General features: G+C 35.2%; 1 long non-coding RNA gene across 1 annotated transcript; it reads left to right on the top strand.

Moving 5' to 3' along the window:
* The first annotated feature begins 2,363 nt into the window (after positions 1-2,363).
* Positions 2,364-20,374, top strand: LOC125172047 (uncharacterized). Its single transcript, XR_007154572.1, has 3 exons — positions 2,364-7,061; positions 12,768-12,830; positions 18,639-20,374. It is a non-coding gene; the product is annotated as an uncharacterized LOC125172047 (long non-coding RNA).
* The last annotated feature ends 3,181 nt before the right edge of the window (positions 20,375-23,555 follow it).

Below are 23,555 nucleotides of genomic sequence, written 5' to 3'. Positions count from 1 at the left end.
GGGTGGGGAGATGGGTTAAATAGGGGATAGGGATTAAGGAGCACACTTGTGATGAGCACTGGGTGCTGTATGGAAGTTTTGAATCACTACATTGTACACCTGAAACTAATACTACACTGTATGTTGACTAATTGGAATTTAAATAAAAACTTAAAAATAAATAAATAAAATGCATGCAAAAGACACAAAAATGTCAAATCCATACCATAGATGATCTGGTTTCCTTTGATATCTCAGACCTGCTGAGTTTTAACATTCAGACTTATTGAATAAGGTTTAGGATCTAGCAGAATAAAACGTCCATAAGCTTCTTTAGGGAGGACATTTTTATTTGAAAAACTGGCACATTCTTAATTGTATTGCATGTCCTGGCAAAAGAATCCTAGTTTATATGGGGAACTTTGGCATTATTCACTGGAATTTCTTAAACTAAATCAAGAAGTCGGCATTGGCAATTAGATTACTGGAACAGTTTGCTTTTTCTAAATATGACAGTGTGTAAACCAGAGGCCACATAAAACAAATAGATGAAGCAGGTGTGAGACAGACTCAGAATTGGAAGACAGCCAACTGATCAGCTCCACCAAGGTTTTATTATCTAACCAGAAACACATTTTGTTGATATTTAGATTTTCTCCCCCTAGATTAACTTCTGCCAACTGGATACAGTTCAGTGAACATAATGGCTATAACTATTCTGGACTCAGGTAACTGATTGGCATTATAATCTATGATGTACCCAAGATTTTTCCCTGCCTGCATACAAAGACATTGATTTAACCATGCAACTTCAGCCATTTCTCAGGCTCTTTATGTAGACCAATCTAGAAATGTATGCCTGTACTTGCTTTACATTGGAGCATGCTTTAACAAGTAATTGATATAATAATCAAAGAAACAAAATCTAATCGACAAATTGATTCTCCCAAATTGATGAGTCAAATTGAGGAGTTTATGAAATTAAATCCATGAAAAAGTCATAGATTGTGAAACAGATGACAGGTGTGGAAAGGACAGAAAATATATCTACCCGAGAAATAATACAACTAGGTTGGCCGTGATCATTTATATCTCTGAATTAGATGTGGTCAAAATTGTAGGCTGTCTTGGCTCTGTATCTCATTATATATTCAACAGATGTATTCAAATATTTATATTCATGCTTCTTTTCCAGGTCATAACAACACTTATGCTACCTCTCATTTTCAAAGATCACCTGATTTACTCACAATACTGGAACATTTTACTATTTTTTTCTTCCAAGTAATATAGATATATTTATACAAATTTGTTTTTGAACAACAAAGAGAAATATAAATAGTATAAAGGGAAGTAAATGTGTGGTAAGAAATAATAAATTTGGAAATATATTTTTGTCATATATGGCAGATGATGAGTTGACACTTCTATAGTCATTTTTTAAAGTAACTATTGAATAAAAATGGCATTAAATAATAAAATTATTCTAATTCTGTACTAATCTTTCATTTCTGCTTCTTGCCTATTGCATTTGTAAGGACCTCCAGTAGAATGCTCACTGGAAATGGTGAGAGAAGATATTCTTGCCTCATTTCTAATTTTGGGAATAAATCTTTTAGCCTTTTATCACTAAGTTATTATATTAGCTACTGGTTGTTCAAAGATATATTGTATGTGGTTGAGGATGTGCTCTTATATTTCTACTTTCTTGGGAGATTTTCCTCAAGTATGAATATTGAAATTTGTTTTCTTCTTTTGCATCTATTGAAATGAGCATATAACTTTTCGTTTTTAGTTTGTTAATGAGGTAAATTACATTTTTTAAATGTTAAACCAACTGTGTAAATAAACCTACACCAATTGTAGTCATGTATTATCTTTTTAATACATTGCTGGATTCCATTGATTAAAATTTGGTTGAAAAGTTTTGCATCTATATAAATGAAATATATTAGTCTGTAAATCCCTTTTTTTTTGGTAACAGCTGCATCTTGTTTTGCTGTTGGAGTAATATTGACCTTTGAAAATTAATTGTATTGTGTTTTCTCTTCTGAAAGAATTTATATAAAATTGGCATTATATCTTCTTCAAATATTTCATTTAATTCTCCAGTGAAGCTATGTGTACCTAAAGTTTATCTTTTGAGAAGATACTGAATACATAATTCAATTAATTAATTATCTTAAGCTTATTCAGATTTTCCATCTCAGTTTTGGTAACTTGTAAATTTCATAGAATCTGTCCATTTCCTCTAAGTTTTAAAATATATAGGCATACAATTTGTTCATGATGTTCTTATCTTTTTGATATCTTTCATAAATATGATTAAATCTTCATTTTAACTCCTAATAATGATAATTGGGATTTCCTCTTCTTTCTCATGACTGGTAAATCTAGACTTTTGTCAATTTTATTGAACCTTCATAAAAAGCCACTTTTTTGTTTGATTGATTTTGTTTTAGTCCATTTTATGTTCCTTGTAAACATATAATGTATCTAATGAACACATATTTTTCCTCTCATATGGGGACATAATAAATAATTCTGAAGAAAGTGTCAAAAGCTTCTGCTTCTAGTGTCAAAAATTTTAAGAGTCTTTCAGAATTGCTAAGAAAGCAAAAATTGAATATGCCATCCTTAACTGCCTACCTAGAATGACTCAGAGTACTGCCTATCAAATCATGCCTAGTTGGTGCTCTATGTCTACATGGACTCTGGAATAATCTTATACAATTAGATCTTCTGAAGGAATTTCCTTTAGTTTTGTAAAATTCTGTTCTTTAGTGTCCCTTTCATCTAATACAGTCCATTGCTCAAACAGACATAAATAGTTGCTTTCATGGAGGATGTATTAGTTAAGGTTCTCCAGAGACACAGAACAAATAGGACACACACACACACACACACACACACACACACGGAATTGGCTTACACAATTATGGAGGCTGGAAAGTCAAAAATCTGTGGAACCAATGTCCTCATTCAAAGATAATCAAGCAGGAGAATTCTCTCTTACTTAGGGGACAGTTATTTTATTGTTCTATTCAGGCCTTCAACTGACTGGATGAGGCTCACCACACTGGGGAGAGTGATCTGGTTTACTCAGTCTAGTATTTAAATGTTAGTCTCATTCAGAAGCATCCTCCTAGAAACACCAGAATGTAAACCAAATATCTGTGGCCCAGCAAATTTAATACATAAAATTAACTATCACAGGGTCAAAGATATAAGTGAAAATAAAATTCTGCTCTTAATTAGCTTATGTCTTTAATGCAACAAATTACAGACATTTACCTCTGTATTCTCCATGTATAGTATTATATCAGCAAAATACATCTGGTTAATTATTGGTGGATAAGCCATAATACAATCTGAAGGGGTTGTACTCTAACACAGCAGAATGGTTAAAAAGCTGGGATTTGAAGGAAAATCTAACCAAAATTCAATTGTGTTACTGTGACCTAATGTGTAACCTCGCTGACTCATCTGTAGACCCCTTCCATTATACCTATCTTGCAAGGACGCTAGAAGTGTTTTATAAGTGCTTGGTATAATGCTTCTCATATTGTGGGCTACTTGAAAATAACAGGAAGAATTTCTTTAGTAGTTTTACGCATTCATCTAAGCCTCTCAACAAGCCATTCTCCAAAACACAGGCACAGTAGTTTTTCTAAGACACACATCAGATCAGACCACTCTGATCCCATCCAATGACTTCCATCAGAATAAACTCAAACACCTTGGCCTGGGTTGTAAAATGCAGTGTTATCTGATCTTGGACTAATTCTCCAGACTTATACGGCTTTACTCCTGTGCCCACTATATTCTAGCCATCCTGGCCTTCTTCCTATTTCTTGAAAAACTCAAGTTTTTCCACCAAGAGCCTTTGAAGTAGTTGTCTCAGCTTGGCATATTCTTCCCGTTTCTGGGTGGCTGCCTCTTTTTTGTCACTCAGATCTCATCTCTAAATGCCATCTCCTCAAAAGGACTTCTTTCATCATGATTCAAAAACAGCATGTATCACTGCCAGATGTTCTTCCCTAATTTTTCAGTCCAGCTCACTACAGCGTTCTCCAGTCATTAAAGCTGTGTTTGGCCCAGAGAAGGCATTCAATAAATATTTTTGAATAAAGGAATGAGCTATTTCAGATCACCTGAAACTCCACCTCACTGTCATGCTTACCTCCTCCAGCTCCATTAATGTTCATATTTACATGATCACAAAGTTCTGTTGATTCAAATTGCTAAATAAAAGTAAGTTTACTTTAATTTTAAAATCTCTAGTTCTTAAGAATAACTTGTAGAACTATTGAGTCCAATTATCTTAAGAGAATGCAACTAAATTGGCCTGTATTATAGTTTCAAATTACTGGTTTAACTACCTCTAGCCGTTTGGTTGAATTATAATGTTTTCTTTTCTATAGTTTTTTTCTTTGTTCTGATAAATGGCTGCACACATGTATATCTCTTAACTTAGACACTTAGCTTCAGACACTGTAATCAATCAATTGCCATAAACAGTTCCCTAAAAGTTTCTTTTTCTTGCTTCAGTGGGTATTTAAGTTTCCTAATGGAAATTACCGGGTTAAAAAGCTAGCAAGTATCTTAGTAATTTCAGAAGGTTATATGAATAACAATTTCATATTTTAAAATGTAGAATAAAGATAAAGACAAGATAGTTAACCAAAAAGTTACTTTTTGTGGTGTAAAACTTGGAACTTAAATTGGAAATGGAGAATAGCTTTTGAGCCAGCATTCGTATTTTTCTTGCCCCCAGGAGAAAAGAGCTCAGTCCTATTTTAAATTAATTCTGTGATACAATTTCCCATGAGGATTTTTCAAGTTTGACTTTTTCTAAAACTTCTTCTTTGCTCTGGTGGTTATATTTTCCTAATCATGATGAGAAATAAAAATATATTTCCACTAGGTCTTTAATCCATTAGCTCAGGTCTTTAACTGAGAGAGACTTTCCATGTGAACCAAAAATACTACGTCTGGTCACTGAGTGATGATAGAATGCTAAGAAAAATTCTTATGATAATTACTTCTAATCAAAGCAACCAGTACTGGAGGTAAATTAGAAAATTATAATCATTGGTTTTATGTCAAAGTTCTTAATCTCTAGCAGGATAATCCTGTATCCTGTAATTTAAAATTTAGGAGGTAGTGGTTATCAGAATAACTTTTCAACATTTGAGTATTTACAGAGTGTAGAGATAATAAACTTGTTTCTAAGCCAGAATTACGTGATACAACCATTTATTTTCTGTCTGCAAATTGCAGCCATATAATCCTTTCCAAACCCAATATACATGGATCCATTTAACACCTTTTTTCCTCTCTATAAAACACATTGTTTTCCTCCAGTCTCCATAAAAGAATGTTTCGAAAAGCATAAAGAAAATTAAAATCACCTATAATTCCACCACACAGAGATGAAGGTGATATGTCTTGGTGTATTTTATGTCATTGTCTTTCTATGTTTAACTCATAATTTTGCTGCCTCTTAGCAGTTACTCTACCTTACCACCAAAGTGTGCAGGGGACACCTGTTTAACTCCCTGGAATGTCCCTAGAATGATTCCACCAACAATATTATTGAGCAAAGTATATTTTTATTATTTTAAAAAGGGAGAGAAAGTCAAGTTTTTACATCACTGAGCCCATGCCATTTGACCATATACGTTTTATTTTTAACATTTAACATTTCTTTTTTCCTAAGTTTATCTGGGGAAATGGATCCAGAAGATTTCAAAGGTCAGAGATCTTAATGATACAACCTCATACTGATAAGAACAGCAATCCTGGTTCTTCCCTTTATAGATTAGAAATTCTTCACCAATATAGGTATATTCTGCAGAAGATGAGTTAGTTGAGATATCAATTTATATTGTAAATTGTATTGTAAAATTGTATTGTAAAATTATATTGTAAAGTGTTGGGAAGCACTTAAACACTTGTTTTGTATTTTGTATCAGTGAAGTTTCCAGAACTTTTAACCAATGATTGTGCATTGTGGATTTAGAAGAGGGACATATACTACACAGAATGTGGCAAAATAATTCCTTCATATATAATTTACTAAGCAGAAACTTTATTCAAATATTCTGTAAGGCTAGTGTTTCATGAAAATAGCTTTGGGGAGCCCTGGCCTCAAAGATTTTTCTCTTTAAAATATATTCTATAAAATGTGTTACTTTATCTTGATGCAATAGTTTTGCATATTAATAGATACAGGGGAGTAATGATAATTGCAGCACTTACTGATAACAGACATAGTAAACAATCTAAATAACTAACAATAAAGAATCTGTAAAAGTAATTATATGTCCATGAAATGCAATACTATGCTGTCATTAAAATTTAAGATCTAAAAAAAGTATCTTATAACTTCATGTGCATGTTAAGATCTCATAATTCAAACATAAAACATACATTTATTAATATTACAAATATTTTTGAGCATATAATATGTGTTAAGTGTTGTTTAATTTACTGTTGAAGAAGACAATTGGGACACTGCGATAGTTAATTTTATGTGTCAAACGGACAGGGCCACGAGGTATCCAGATATTTTGTTAAACACTATTTTGGGGTGTGTCTGTAAGAGTGTTTCTGGATGAGAATTGGGTTTAAATCAGCAGACTGAGTAAAGTAGATTGCCCTCCCCAATGTAAGTGGCCAATATCCAAACCTTTCATGGTTTGAAGAAAACAAGAAAGTGGTCTCTGGCTAACCACTTGAGCTGATACAGGGGCCTTCTCCTGCACTCAGACGGGGACTTTAACATTAGCTCTCCAAGTTCTCAGTCCCTCAGATATGGACTAAAACTATACCACCAGCTTTTCTGTGTTTTCAAGTTGCACATGGCAGATCATGGGGCTTCTCAGGCTGTGTAACTACATAAGCCTTATTATACGGGTGTGTGTGTGTGTGTGTGTGTGTACTATAGGTTGTATTATCTGGAGAATTCTGACCAATTCAGGAACTTTGTAGTCAGAAACAAAGTGAAGAATACATACCAAGATGAAGATTCAGTGAAGAATACATACCAAGATGTTTACAGTGGATAACTATGGATGGTGAGTTTGTAATTTTTCCCCTTTCTTTTATTTTTAAATCTTAGATTTTCTGTTATGAAATGATACTAACATTTCTAGTATAGGGCCTTCTTAGAATGGATGATTGTAATAAATTATTAAACTAGGTTTGCTAGATTTGGTTTTATAATTTAATTTTTTAAGTTTATTTATTTATTTTGAAAGAGAGAGTTTGGGGGGGGTGGAGGAGGGGCAGAGCAAGAAGGAGAGAGAGAGAAGCCCAAGCAGACTCCACACTGTCAGCATAGTGTGGAGTTTGAACCTATGAACCATGAGATCATGACCTGAGCCAAGATCAAGAGTTGGACGTTTAACTGACTGAGCCACCCAGGTACTCCTGGTTTTACAAATTTAGATATTCATATATCTATACGTAAATAAAAATGAGTTATTTATTTACTTACAACTATTACACCATTTATCACTATCAGATTTGTATTTAGTGGTTATGATAATAAAACTAGTAGGCCCTGAGGGAGAAATTGACAATATTTATTTAACTCTCATTAAATCAAGTAATACATACTTTGTACCTACATTTGTGAGATTTATTGTGTACTTGCAGAAAATGCATGACCAAGCTTACTGTTCTTGCTTTAATCCTTGGCTATAACCCTCAAAAGGAACAAGAATTCATACTCAATACCTCCCACGACATCCTCCCTGCCCTTTTCATAAAAAACTATTTTACCTTTTATTCCCTCTCTTTAAACACCTAATACTTTCTTCCCCAGTCTCACTCTCAGCTGTTAACTAGCATCCCATGTCAATAAAACAAACAGAATTTCCATAAAAGTTACCAACATCACTTGTACTCTCCTGCAAGAATCTTCAATTCTCTGCCTTTTCTTCTGTTAAGATACATTATGCACATTACTATTCAGATACTTCCTCTACTTAGACACTAGAATCCCATAACCTATTCAAGGATATAAATCCTTAAATATTTATCTCTCTCTCTCTCTCCAATGAATTTTGTCTATTTTTAATAATTCTCAGAGCAGCTCTTCCTGACCATGGGTCCTGTCCCGGTGCTTTAATAAAATCACCCTTTTTGTACCAAAGCTGTCTTCAAAAATTCTTTCTTGGCCATCAGCTCCAAACCACCCTCTGCCACCCCACACACTCTAAAACTCATCATTTGGCATCCAACAAGGAGCTTTGAGTCTTTTCATCTGAACCCTTGGTGCAAACTTGGTGAGTACTTTCTCTTTTCTTCTTTTACTCTTATTTCAGGGGCTTTTCAAGAAGTATGGTCTTATTGGAACACTTCACTGTGGATTGCTCAGGCTACAATCCTCTAGCCCATGGCTACTCAATGGGGAGGAGAAAGCCTGCCTTTTGAATGAAAGTTAGTACCCTAGCTGGAATGGTAATAAGCCCCAGAAACTTGAAGCCCTCTCTTTATTCCTGTCCTTATACAAAGTTGTCGGTCTTGGGTGTGGATTAGTCACCTAAGTCAATCTTAAGACTCCTGTATGAGTTTTCCTCCTCATTAGTCTAACATGTCCCCTTCCCTCCTGGTCTAGCTGCTTCCCTCCTGGTCTAGCTGGTCTAGACTCAGGACCTCCACTGGAAGCCAGCCAAAACCAGTACCCAATTGAATAAAAACCTAACTGGGGACTGTTTCCTATGGAATTGGCTGTAAAGACTGTATGTGTTGGAATGTCACTTAGATCATGATGGATTTCTAGCTTTACTGTTTTCTGTCAATGTCCTCTACTAACTACATAAATTATAAAATTGGGCAATTCACCCTTGTAAAATTTTTCCAGTGTTTTTCATGGGTTAAAAGTGGCAGTGACACCTCAGGAACCTCTGACATATCCTGCGTGTGGGACACCACCCAGGAATGGGGGGGGGGTGGATTTTCATGGTAATGAACCTTCTCTACTTTTTCTCTCTCAGAAGAGCATGGGAGCTTCTCTTCAGTTCCCAAGGACTCTCCCTTGGGATGCCTTTTTAACTCACTGGAAACAATTTGGATTGCAAAATTTAAGAAAGGACTAATCTCCTGTAATGCTGCATGGCCTTGATAGGATCTAGCAATTAGATCTCTTCTGCAGGTAACAGGGCAAATGGACAGAGGTACCCTAGGTCGAGGCCTTCATGGCTCTAGATCAGGATCTGGACCAAAAGGCCTCTTGCAAGATGTGTTTGCCCAAATGTATTTAGCTAGTAAACTGTTTCTTGACATATTGGATATCTAAACAGGCTTTCTCCTGACAGAACTCAGTCACTGGAGGTAACACAAGCCATCCCTAATGAAAGGGATGCTGACTCTCTCTCACTGTTCCTTCTTTTTCATTTAAAAAAAATTAATGTTTATTTATTTTTGAGAGAGAGAGAGAGAGAGAGCGCACAAGTGGGTGAGGGGTGGAGAAACAGGGAGACACAGAATCTGAAGCAGGCTCCAGACTCTGAGCTGTCAGCACAGAGCATGACGGAGGCTCAAACTCATGAACCGTGAGATGGTGACCTGAGCCCAAGTCAGACTTTCAACTGACTGAGCCACCCAAGTGTTCCTCTCTTACTGTACCTTCTAATAAATGTAGGGGCTTCTCCCTCATTCATTTCCCAGGTTAATGGCTATGATAATTGGAGCCAACTGTGGTTAGTCTACCTGAAGATGGTGGAGACTTTAAGGAAAATTCCCAAGCAGCTGCCAAAACTCCCTTTGTTTTGGGGAAATTCCCTGTCTTCTCTTGGCTGACAAGGGCTGTCTAATTCCAGTAGTTGGTGAAGAACAAAACAAACCTGACATCTGTTCCTCTGTCTGAGATGACAAGGTTTGGAACCAGGAATACTTTCTCCACCTCCTGCTGGCACTTTGACTCTTCTGCCTTCCCCTCCCCCTTCTCCTGTTTCTGCACCACCTGGGTGTGTCCCCCATAACTGGTTCCTTTACTATCCTCAGGCATCAATGGATCCTCCTCCCACCCTTGACATCTAGGAGCAAAGAGCACTCACTTGGACCACCCACTTCAGATTCCCCCATTGGTGTCCCAGGTAAAAACTAACAATGGGGAAGAAATTGATCGTCTTTTAAATGGATGCAGGTGGAACATATTTCACGTTTAAACTAAGTTTGATGGCTTAGTTAATATAGACCTGTCTTTAGAGTTATCAGCATTAAATGTGAAACCTTTATTCTACCAGGGTTTACTGAATGTTGGGTAAACTCATGTTATCTCTGTTGCAATTTGTTAGCAAAAAGATGACTTAAAATAATGGTTAACCATTATTTTTGTCTATCTCAAAGTTTTCAGCAGTAATTGTTAGGATAGCTTTCAAAGTCTTTGGTAACCTGAGACTTTAAAGTTTTGCTTACATAATAAATGGGACTGAATTCATTGGACATCTAGGTCTTTCCCAAATAGGATGGAGTGCTAAAGCATTGATTACTAAACAAGATTTTTCTACTTTTGGCTTCTTACTGCAGAGAAATTAAAAATATTTTGGGTCTGTCAGAAAACATGCTTTGTGCTTGATTAATTCATAAATTTGCTGTCTGAAAAATTCTGATGTAACAGTAATTGGTTACTACTTAGTTTTCACTGGAGACTAAGAGTTTCTAAGAGTTAAAATTCTGCTAAATGTAATTAAGACTGATGGAGATAAGAAAAGCAACTCTGTAAAAAAGTAGGAGATATGTAAAAACTATATAAGGAATGGAAATGCATTTTTTGATGAAGTTAAAAAAAGTTTTGTCTTAAATGAGACTGGTAACTTAGAGAGAAATGCCTTGGGACAAAATATGAATGCAAAGGAAAGTCGTAGAAGGTATAGAAGTTTCATACAGGGAAATCTTTGGAAAGGAATTTTATGTATGGTCATTTCATTCCAGTGAAATGAATGAATTTTTTAAATATACTCATATAAGGTTGAAGTTATGGTTTTCTCTCTGTTCAAAAGACAAAATTTTCTTGGATTGTTTATCTGCTCCTGATAATAAAATGCAAACAAAGTTTGTTGTTGTTGTTGTTTTTCTCTTTAGTCTGCCAGGAAAACCAAAGCTTTTGTCTTTATCGAGTCTTTGATCACTTAGTTAAAACTTCTCAATGTTAAGGAGCTAAGTTTTGCTAAGAACTATATAACTCTACATATTTGCTTTTGAAATTTCTTATTGCCTTCTTGGCTAAATAAATAATTTAAAGTTTTAAGATTTGTAATGATCTGTAATCCTATTAGGATGTGCTCTATAACTTTCTAAGGTTTTAAACATCTTCCCAGGATTGAAATTGTAAATGAAGTCTTTTTGACCAAATAGGCCTTTCTATTTGGTATGTTACTTATAAAGCCTGTCAAACAATGGTAAACCTTAGGTTGTATTGCTTGGGTAATGCTATAACTGCTCAAATATATATATGCAATTCCTAAAGTTTTAATATGTCTTACTAATAAGGTCATCATTTGACATTTTGATTATCAAAATGCTTTGTGTTACAGAAATAACTGAATTTCCTTTTCAATTGCATCATAATTAATTTTCACATCAGATTATTAATCATGTCAATTTTTGAGTCTCTTGTCATTTATAGTTATTGTTCTGATGCTCTAACAAAACGTGTTTCATCTTTAAGAAGATTCATAAAGGGGCGCCTGGGTGGCGCAGTCGGTTAAGCGTCCGACTTCAGCCAGGTCACGATCTCGCGGTCCGGGAGTTCGAGCCCCGCGTCGGGCTCTGGGCTGATGGCTCGGAGCCTGGAGCCTGTTTCCGATTCTGTGTCTCCCTCTCTCTCTGCCCCTCCCCCGTTCATGCTCTGTCTCTCTCTGTCCCAAAAATAAATAAACGTTGAAAAAAAAAATTAAAAAAAAAAAAAAAGAAGATTCATAAAGAGGACTTTTAGGACAAATACAGGTATTTGACAACTTTAAAAACCCTAAAACTAAAATGGGTAAGAATCTGCAGAAGTAAAAAACCTCATACAAATTGAACAAGAATTAGGAACATGGGACTAAATGAACTGAGGAAGATTATAGTTGTGACTCTTGTTTTAAAATATTGCTGATTAGGGGCGCCTGGGTGGCGCAGTCGGTTGGGCGTCCGACTTCAGCCAGGTCACGATCTCGCGGTCCGTGAGTTCGAGCCCCTCGTCGGGCTCTGGGTTGATGGCTCAGAGCCTGGAGCCTGTTTCCGATTCTGTGTCTCCCTCTCTCTCTGCCCCTCCCCCGTTCATGCTCTGTCTCTCTCTGTCCCAAAAATAAATAAACGTTGAAAAAAAAATTTTGAAAAAGAAAAATATTGCTGATTATCTAATGTTTGCTCTTCCAGATTATGGAAACTTTCTCTTAAGACATCTATGACATTCAGAAATATGATAAAATATTCATTTGTAAACAACTGAAGCATTTAACTTTTCTCTCAACCTGAATCCTCTGAAATTCAAAAAGTCTCAGTGGGCATTCTTTCTTCCATGGCAATCATACTTATTTGCATAAGTTCAATAAGAATCTTCTCCTTGTAACAGGACACCGTTGGAAATATTGGTATTCTACCCAGGCTTTGACTGGAATGTCCTATTTGAGAGATATGCATAGACTCAGATATGACCAAACAGCTTTAGGGAACTAAGGTTGACTTTACGAAGCATGGAGCCATAAAGCCCCTTGTAAATGTTGTCCTGATACCTTGCTTACCAAGTTCCCAGCATCCTTACCATGTCAGTAAAGAATGTCACCTCTTAGCAGGTGCAGGAACTTCAGGATATCTTGGGAACCTCGTGAAGAGGAATTCACCGAAATCTACAGGTATTACAGGCAGATCTGATGGAAAGTACTTAGCTTGAAGAGACTACTAACCATTCAATCTAGATTCCTTATAAAAGTTCCAGGAAAGCAAATTTATTTATTTATTTATTTATTTGTGCATATAATGAAAACTTTTTATTTTTTTCTATATTTCCAAGTATTATTTTTAATATTAAATTTATTATCAAATTGGTTTCCATACAATACCCAGTGCTCATCCCAACAGGTGCCCCCCTCAATGCCCATCGCCCACCCTCCTCACCCTCCCACCCCCCATAAACCCTCAGATTGTTCTCAGTTTTTAAGAGTCTCTTATGGTTTGGCAACGTCCCTCTCTATCTTTTTTTTTCCCCTTCCCCTCCCCCATGGTCCTCTGTTAAGTTTCTCATGATCCACATAAGAATGAAAACATATGGTATCTTTCTCTGTATGACTTATTTCACTTAGCACAACACTCTCCAGTTCCATCCATGTTGCTACAAAAGGCCATATTTCATTCTTTCTCATTGCCACGTAGTATTCCATTGTGTATATAAACCACAATTTCTTATCCATTCGTCAGTTGATGGACATTTAGGCTATTTCCATAATTTGGCTATTGTTGAGAGTGCTGCTATAAACAATGGGGTATAAATGTTCCTATGCATCAGCACTCCTGTATCCCTTAGGTAAGTCCTAGCAGTGTTATTGCTGGGTCATAGGGTAGATCTATTTTTAACTTTTTGAGGAACCTCCACACTGTTTTCCAGAGTGGCTGCACCAGTTTGCATTCCCACCAACGGTGCAAAAGGGTTCCCATTTCTACACATCCTCACCAGCATCTATAGTCTCCTGATTTGTTCATTTTAGCCACTCTGACTGGCATGAGGTGGTATCTGAGTGTGGTTTTGATCTGTATTTCCCTGATGAGGAGTCACATTGAGCATCTTTTCATGTGCCTGTTGGCCATCTGGATGTCTTCTTTAGAGAAGTGTCTATTCATGTCTTCTGCCCATTTCTTCACTGGATTATTTGTTTTTTGAGTGTGGAGTTTGGTGAGCTCTTTATAGATTTTGGATACTAGCTCTTTGTCTGATATGTCATTTGCAAATATCTTTTTCCATTCTGTTGGTTACCTTTTAGTTTTGTTGATTGTTTCCTTTGCAGTGCAGAAGTTTTTTATCTTCATGAGGTCCCAATAGTTCATTTGTGCTCCAGCAAAGCAAATTTAAAAGACCTATATGATCAATCACTATTCTTTCTGAGCTTATGTAAATAATTAGGCTAAGTTCGTTAAAACTGGATTTGTTTTACAAGCAAATTAGTCTCAACTTGTCTTTCTCTGGAAATGAGGGTTATTAGAGAGAAAAATTATGTTTAAATAATGCACCTTTATGGGTGTTAAATTCTAGTTCTGATTGTCTTTAAATGTTTGTTGTTCACCTAAATTAGATAACTTGCGGTAAATTTCAGGAAAATTGTCACAATTCCACAGGTATGGACAATCTTTGTGCTTGTTTTTCTGTGGGGATAGTAACAGGACCCCATGGACATACGATTATTTGAACAACTGGAAAATGGAATGGACTCCCCAAACTGTATATGAAAAGTCTTTTCTCACTATAGATCTATCAATCTATAGATTGATAAAGACTTTATTTTTAAAAAAGTATTTTATTAAATTATTCACTTGAGACCAGGTTAATTCATAAATTTCTAAATGAATATGCAAACCATACCCTCCCTAAGTTTGATCTGACAGTTACTAGAAACCCACTCCATATAAACCCAGGAGACATAGTTTATTTAAAGTATCGGAGGTCCAATACAGCAGGAGATTTAACTCCAAAATGTATGGGCCCCTATGGGGTCATATTATATATTCCCACTTCAATAAAGTTAGAGGGGCATTCCCCATGGACTCACATATCAGGAATTAAACTTGTACCTCCTTCATAAGAAACAAGTGAGCAAACTAATGTGCTTTCTTATTCCTATGAACCAGAGGAAGACCTCAAATTTCTCTCCAAACAACAATAAAGGACTGGAGGAAATTTATGAAAGTTTTTCTTTTTTTTAATTTAGGTTTCTCTTTCCCATAACATTAATCTTATTTTGTTGTATTTTCCATTGTCTCCCTGCCTGGTGCCAAGACTCTTTCAATACCATAACTTCTAGCTGACAGATGAACCTTTCTACTCAAGAAAGCTCATCTACATTGTTTACCTTGGACTGGCTGCCTCTGCCTTTGGTAACTCCTATATATAAATACCCCAACTGACCAAAGTTGACCCACAGATAGGGACATCTCTATGCCCCTATTCAGCATGAAGGATTTACAAAAGAGAAGACCTCCCACCCTCAGCAACCTTAAAGATTTTAAGGGTCAAAAATGTTCCGGGGTGTGGGGGGTGGGGGATGAGCAGGAAACTAAGGCAGAAAGAAATGGCAGATAAAATTAAGTTCTTATAAGTTCCTTATAATCTTCAGCCCATTGACAAATAACTTGAGGCTGGCAGTGTAGAACATTCCTCCAGGAACTCCCTACTGTCTTAGTGTTAATGCTTTGCTTGGGGGGGGGGGGGATGTGGGGGGGAACACCTTAGCTTGGCAATAGCTAGGCATCCAGTATCCTGTGAATCTCCTTTACCGTATGAAAATCCCTTTGGAAACTTCCCCTTGACTTTACATTTGCCAACTCCCAAGTATATAATCAGTCTCACTTCATGGTCTCAGAGAAGCTCTTCCTGCCCATGGGTCCTGTCCCCTTGCTTTAATAAAATCACATTTTTTGCACCAAATATGTCTTCAAGAGTTCTTTGTTGGCTATCAGCTCTAGATCCCCACCGCCATTCCAAAAAGCTCATCACAACCTATCAAGAAATCTTGTTTTCTCTAACTCCATAATATATTCAGAATATCATATTTTCCTACCATTTCCATAGGTAGTTTTCTTCTTTGAATCCCAATCTTCATCTCATGCCTAGATTATTATAATACAGCTAAAATGGAAGTGATAAAATTCTCCTCTATCCTTTCCTAATCTATTTTATCAAAAAACAAATAATCTTTTAAAATACAAATAATACAGTAGAATATTACTCAGCCATCAAAAAGAATGAAGTCTTGCCATTTGGATGTGGATGACACTAGAGTGTATTATTATGCTAAGCAAAATAAATCACTCAGAGACAGACAAATACCATATAATTTCACTCATATGTGAAATTTAAAAAGCAAAACAGATGATCATAGGGGAAGGGAAGGAAAAATAAAATAAGATAAAAACAGAGAGGGAGGCAAACCATAAGAGACTCTTAATTATAGAGAACAAATTGAGTGTTTCCAGAGGGGAGGTGGGTAGGGAATAGGCTAAATTGGTGATGGGCATTATGGAGGGCACTTGTGATGAGCACTGAGTATTATATGTAAGGGAAGAATCACTAAATTCTACTCATGAAACCAATACTGCACTGTATGTTAACTAACTTGAATTTAAATAAAATCTTGGAACAAAAAAAACAAAACAAAACAAAGTATCATGGTACTCTCATGCCCCAAGCCATCAAATAGTTTCCCATTTCAGTGAGAATGAATATCAAAATTCCAAAATATTGACATCCTTAATTTCATCTTTATGTTGATTCATTTAATCTAAATGAAATATTTTATTGGGATTTTCTGCTCAAAGCCTGTTTAGATGCCATAACTTACAATTTGGGAACTAAAAGCACCTCATTTTGAACCTTAAAAGACCCCAAATTCTAGATTTCTTTATGTATTTCTTGCAAATCAGCCAGTTAGTTATTTTAATTCATCTCCTTTTACAATATCTTTATAAATGTAGGCAAAGCTAATTAACTCACAATATGAATTTTCTTTTTTCCAGTCTAAGCTTCTAATCTTCATCCCCTAGGCTGAAAAGACACATGATCTGCTATCCAAAATACAGCAGGCAGTAATTTTGCAAGTTATTTTGCTACTACATGACATAGATATCAGGCTATCGATACTGTTATATCTAATATTCTAATTGTTTATTAGATGTATTATATTTAATACATCTAATATCTGATTTATTCTAACATATTTTATATTGTTGTTACAATGTATTAAATGCTATATATTGATCAATATACATTAAACTATGCTGCAGTAACAAATACTACAGAACAATATTCAAAATCTCAATGAAAATAAAATAAATTTCTAACTCATACCAAAGTCCTACATGGGTCAGGCCACTCTCCTTGGCAGCTTTTATCCAAGAGTTAACTTAGGGTATTCTTATCTGGAACATTTTGCCTTCTCATTTTGCAGGCTGTAGTAAATATGTGCAATTCTATTTAGCTGTCCAACATGTGAAGCTTCTCCCTAATTGAGTATGATCTTCTTTTTGAGTGTTCAGAGATAATGTTATGTTTCACTGTAATTTAAGAAAATGATAAATACTCTTCTTTTCCCCAACCTTCCTTGAAACAAGTGTATGAGCATTTGACCTAGAATTCAGCAATAATCAGCAGGTGCACTCACACATGTATATTGAGGCAGAGAATAAGGAATGCAAATAATATCTGGGGATGGTGCTAGCTGCAACAAAAAAGTAGTGCATAGACAATAATGACAGGTGTACCAGCTATGATATTCAGGCTTTCATGCTAACAGTGTCAAGTGGTTCAAAAACATTGCTAGCACTTGGAGAAGACCATAGCAGCTTACTCTGGACCAGTTCTGAGTATGCATTTGAACATCTTTCCTTGTCTCTATGCCTGTTCTACAGCCCTTTGGGTGACTTAATAACCTGCTCAGTATCCTTTGAGTGAATTCCTTTTGTACTAAAATCAATCATATATATTAAAAGCCATAAACATATGTATATATGGCTCCTAACTAAACTCTGATTGATATATGGTTTTAGCAAGAATCTAACCACTTTAAACTGATTCTTATCTCAGATGTGAATAAGTGAGCATCAGAACATAAAATTCTTATGTATCAGCACTGCTGTATCCTTTGGATAAATCCCTAGTAGTGAAATTGCTGGGTCATAGGGTAATTCTATTTTTAATTTTTTGAGGATCCTCCACACTGTTTTCCAGAGTGGCTGCACCAGTTTGCATTCCCACCAACAGGCAAGAGAGTTCCCCTTTCTCCACATCCTTGCCAACATCTCTTGTTTCCTGAGTTGTTCATTTTAGCCACTCTGGTGTGTGCTTATTTGAAGGGGCACATGCCCCCCAATGTTTATAGCAGCACTATCAACAATAGCCAAATTATGGAAAGAACCCAAATGTCCATCAACTGATGATTAAATTAAGAAGATATGGCATATATATAAAATGGAATACTACTCAACAATGAAAAAAGAATGAAATCTTGCCATTTGCAGCAACCTGGATACAACTGGAGTGATTATGCTAAGTGAAAAAAGTCAGAGAAAGATAGATATCACATGATTTCACTCATTTGTGGAATTTGAGAAACTCAATTATAGGGGAAGAGAAGGGAAAAAAGAAGATAAAAACAGAGAGGGAAGCAAACCATAAGTGACTCTTAAATGCAAAGAACAAACTGAGGGTTGATGGGGGGAGGGGAAATGGGTGATGGGCATTAAGGAGGGCATTTGTTGGGATACGCACTGGGTGTTAGATGTTAAGTGATAAATCACTGTATTCTACTGCTGAAGCCAAGACTACACTGTATGTTAACTAACTTGAGAATAAAACACAACAAAACAAAACAACAAAACAAAACAAAGCAAAACCTCTCATGTAAAGTTAGGTAGTTAAATTGTGTTGTGATGGTAACATTGTTTTCCTTTTTTTTCAGAGTTATTTATTGAGGATTACTTTCTTCTGTTATATTCAGACTCATTTATGGAAACTTCCCTGATTTTAAGACTAAGCAAAGAGATTGAAGGTTTTAGTAAAAGGAAAGACTATATCCTGTGTCCTCTTCAACTTCCGTTTTGCTGCAAATGGGCTTCTATTTAAGAGCATAGATGTCATGAATGTGTAAATTAATGGGTTCTATGAAGGTTAAGAATGAAGTCATAAGTGAGTTACCCAAGCCCAAAACTATTCTGGAACACAATATTCTTTTGTTTATTTTTCCTGTGGAAATAAATATATTATTGACCATATATTCATTGCAATTAATTTAAAAGACTGATATCAAAGTTTCTAGGAATTAAAATGTGTGGAAGAATTTGGTGATAACAATAAAAAATAGTTTCGAATTTAACTCAAGAAAATTTATGTAAAGAAAGATGCAACTTGCTGGGTAGATATACATTTTAATCTCACTGAGAGCATATTTAAAGTAGAATCTTTTTTACATGTTGAATAGAATAAACATATATCACTAATCAGATATAATAAAAGATCCAGAAGCAGAGGATAAGAGAATATTTTAGAAGAAAATAGTACAAAAGTTCCAAATATAATAGTTTAAAAATTAGTTCAGAATTAGTTTGAGGTGGACTGTATCCTTGCTATCTTCCTTCATTCAAATGAAATGAGCTTGTACAAACTACACATGTCCCAGGCAGTAATCACAGGAGCAGCAAGAGAATGAATGATTGTGGTGAGGACATGTTTTCTGTGTATGTTTTTGTTTATTTTTTAAGTTTATTTGAGATAAAGAGAGGGAGAGAATGCGAGTAGTGGAGGGGCAGAGAGAGAGAAAGAGAGAGAGAAAATCACAAGCGGGTTCCTCACCTTCAGGGCGGAGCCCAACATGGGGCTCAAACCCACAAACAACCAAGATCTTGACCTGAGCTGAAATGAAGAGCCTGATGGTCAAGCAGTTGAGCTACCCAGCAAACACCTCAGTAATTTTAGTTAGCGTACCATTTTATACCTATAAAATCTTCATACTAATGTGTATCATTAAGGTTAACATTGATCTATCAAAATACTAGGTTTAAACATTTATCTTATGAAAATGCATATAACATATTATCCCAGTTACTATAAATTGGCAGGAAAATAAATTATCCATTTTACAATCAGAAAATAATATCATTAGAATAAATTAAAATTTTATTTCTTAAATTGTGGCACAGAAATATTCAAAGCCAAGTTGGAGAAATTTCACAAGATACTGTCTCTCTTCCTGGAGGATATCTGTGGACAGAGCTACACAAAAGTTAAACAATAAGACCTCACTTTATGTTTGTCACACAACATTGTATGTGTTTTTTGTTTGTTTGTTTGTTTGTTTGTTTCTTTCTTTCTTTCTTTCTTTCTTTCCTTCACAGATACTATGCTATAAATAGTGGATAGTTTACTACGATCACCCCTAGAGACCTAACCTGAAGAAACTAATAGATGCTTTTACCCTTATACAAATACAGAATTAATTTGGATTATTTTCAAAATATAAGAAACTAAATCCCATTATTAACTGTAACCTCTTTAGTTTTTAGATATTTCTCCGGTTAGTTACCCAGAAAGAAAACAAATTTGACTACAGCTAGCATAGAAAGCTGAATATTATCATTGTTTCTATTATGATATTTGTTTTTATATGAAAATAAAAGTACTTCTTCATCATTTTTAATTCCACCTAATGGTTATATATAGTAAAATGCTATGCAATTATTTGAGATTGGTTTCTCTTTAAAACAGAAACAGTTGAAATATTTAGACATTATTTTTTTGGGATGTTCCAAGTGCATTCTATAATATGGACTCTTTATAGTAACTTTGTCTTGTGTGGCATACATTTAATTCATTCAAGATTAAATTCTTAAAAGGTTGATTTTATGTTATTCTTATTTACACACTTATGCATGGTTAAAATGATATTAAAAAATAATTTGTTCTCATGGCTTTCTGTCTTTAGAGACAGAATTACTTGGGTCTGACTCTCAGTTCCATTACTTGGATTTTTAATCTGAGCATGTCATTTAGCCTTCTTTAATTTTTATATCTGTAAAATGAAGATTTATTTACTTTCTAATATTATTTTGGAGGATTAAGTGAGGAAATGTAGGTAGATATAAAATCCACTAATAATTAGCATCAGCTTTTTAAAGTGCTGTATAGTTTACATACTATACTTTTCTATGTATATTAAAATTATTCTTGCATGAACTTTCCAAGGTAGATATTATAAACTACACAGGTGGGAATATGGAGACCAAAAAAGGCTAAGTGACTAAGATAATTAATAGTGACTGAAGGATACAATGCAAATCTTTCACTTCCCTTTTCAATGATGTCTCCAGAATATTTAGATTGGTAGAAATGACAAAGCATATATATAGAAACTCAAAAATGTGATATATGGAAGTTAACATTTTTTGAGTTGCTATTTTTTGAGTTGAGTTAGTTTAAGGAATGAGGGAAATGGACATGATCAACAATATACATGCCTGAATGCTCTTAGTATATGTGCCTTTGTATCTGTTTTGTTTAAAAAACAATTCTATAGAGTATCTTAATATATATATTTATATATATTTAAGACTATATATAAGACTATATTTAAGATATATATATCATATATGATCATATATCATATGTATATATCACAAAAGAATATTAATGCTTCTTAATCTGATATAGTTTCTTTGGGGACACAATGTTTCTAACATTATCATATGAGTACTCAAAATCTCATATATATATTTATAATTTTACATACGAACAAATTCTGCAATTACATATAATGAGGTATAAATAATGGGCATTTCTTATTTTTAATATAATAAATGTTTTACCTAAATTTCCATCAAATGATGAATGGATAAAGAAATTGTGGTTTATATATACAATGGAATACTACTTGGCAATGAGAAAGAATGAAATATGGCCTTTTGTAGCAACGTGGATGGAACTGGAGAGTGTTGTGCTAAGTGAAATAAGTCATATAGAGAAAGACAGATACCATATGATTTCACTCTTATGTGGATCCTGAGAAACTTAACAGAAGACCATGGAGGAGGGGAAGGAAAAAAAGTCAGAGAGGGAGAGAGCCAAACCATAAGAGACTCTTAAAAACTGAGAATAAACTGATGGTTGATGGGGAGTGGGTGGGAGGGGAGGGTGGGTGATGGGCATTGAGGAGGGCACCTGTTGGGAGGAGCACTGGGTGTTGTATGGAAACCAATTTGACAATAAATTTCATATTAAAAAATAAAAAAATAAAAAAAAACCATGAGTGATATTTTTGCAATCAAATTACTTCATTCAACTTAGCTGTCTTGGATTATCGCAATCAACTGCTCAAAAATAACATTTCAGAACATTTGTAAACCATAACGATTCTGTATTCAATTTTTTTTAAAAAATCTGGCATTTCCACTAAAGAAAAAACACATAAACAAAAATATTGCAAATTGAATGTCACAACAAAAAGCAAAGGTATTTAGAGTCATTTTGTTTAAACTAAAAATTCAAAATCACTGAATAAGAGCTCCATTGTGCTAAATATTGTCCTTTGTAATTATAAATTCAGCTGATTTGCCATCTGCAGATATAAAGTAAGGCTACTGCAAATGATTATAAATATGGAGTAGTTTGAATTGCATACGTGGGCCAGCAGATGTCACTCTTGTTAAAAGACTCTCTGAATAATCTTTTATGAAGGGTAATTGTCGGCTGTGGTTGTGGGCAGAATTTCAACATGTGAAGAATTTAGCCTTGACCCTCTTTTCACCTTACCACCTACTTTGCACTAATGACAACAGAATCAGTAAATTAAAAGTGTCAGCTGCCCTGCCATCAGTTTCCAAAGCTATTTGGTCTAACTGTAATTTATGGTCAATGGTTACATAAGCAGCATTGCCAAATCTCTCTAATTATTACAGAGATGTAACCAGGCACAGAGAATAAATGTTGCTGCAAGCTAAACCAAGCCCTGACATTACTATAATGAGGTGGATGATTCATGCCATTTGCTCCTCTTAGAAGAGATCTAGAGTAGTCAAAAAATTAAATGGCAATTTTTGAACTTAAGCATTTTCTTTGTGTGTGTGTGTTTCTTTTTATTAAACTAAAATTTGGCCACTTAAGAATGGACAAGTCCAGGGGCGCCTGGGTGGCGCAGTCGGTTAAGCGTCCGACTTCAGCCAGGTCACGAACTCGCGGTCCGTGAGTTCGAGCCCAGCGTCAGGCTCTGGGCTTATGGCTCAGAGTCTGGAGCCTGTTTCCGATTCTGTGTCTCCCTCTCTCTCTGCCCCTCCCCTGTTCATGCTCTGTCTCTCTCTGTCCCAAAAATAAATAAACGTTGAAAAAAAATTTTTAAAAAAAAAGAATGGACAAGTCCAGGGACAGCTGGGTGGCTCAGTCAGTTGAGCATCTGACTTGGGCTCAGGTCATGATCTCACAGTTTGTGAGTTTGAGCTGTCGGCACAGAGCCTGCTTTGGATCCTCTTCTTCCTCTATCTCTGCCTCTCTCTCTCTCTCTTTCTCACTCTCTCTCTCTCTCTCTTTCAACCATAAGTAAACATGAAAAAAAAAGAATGGACAAGGTCTGTTCATACTTCACCCTTGATTCCTCAATATCTTGGAGTGTGTCCTGGAAAGGTCACGTCACTAGTGTGAGATACTTACGAGGTTAATAGAATTTTAAAAATAAATTTCCAGAACAAAGACAATATCTGGAATACACATTCATTTAATATTTCCAAACTGAAATCAAAATAATTAGATGTGATGTGCGTGTTTTTATGTGTGCACCTGTGCACACATGAATGCGAACCTGATCACGTGTGTGGTATTCTCTGTCAGAAGAAAA

This window comes from Prionailurus viverrinus, chromosome C1 (assembly GCF_022837055.1).
Source record: "Prionailurus viverrinus isolate Anna chromosome C1, UM_Priviv_1.0, whole genome shotgun sequence".
Lineage (NCBI taxonomy): Eukaryota > Metazoa > Chordata > Mammalia > Carnivora > Felidae > Prionailurus > Prionailurus viverrinus.
This window is presented reverse-complemented; position numbering and strand designations above follow the sequence as displayed.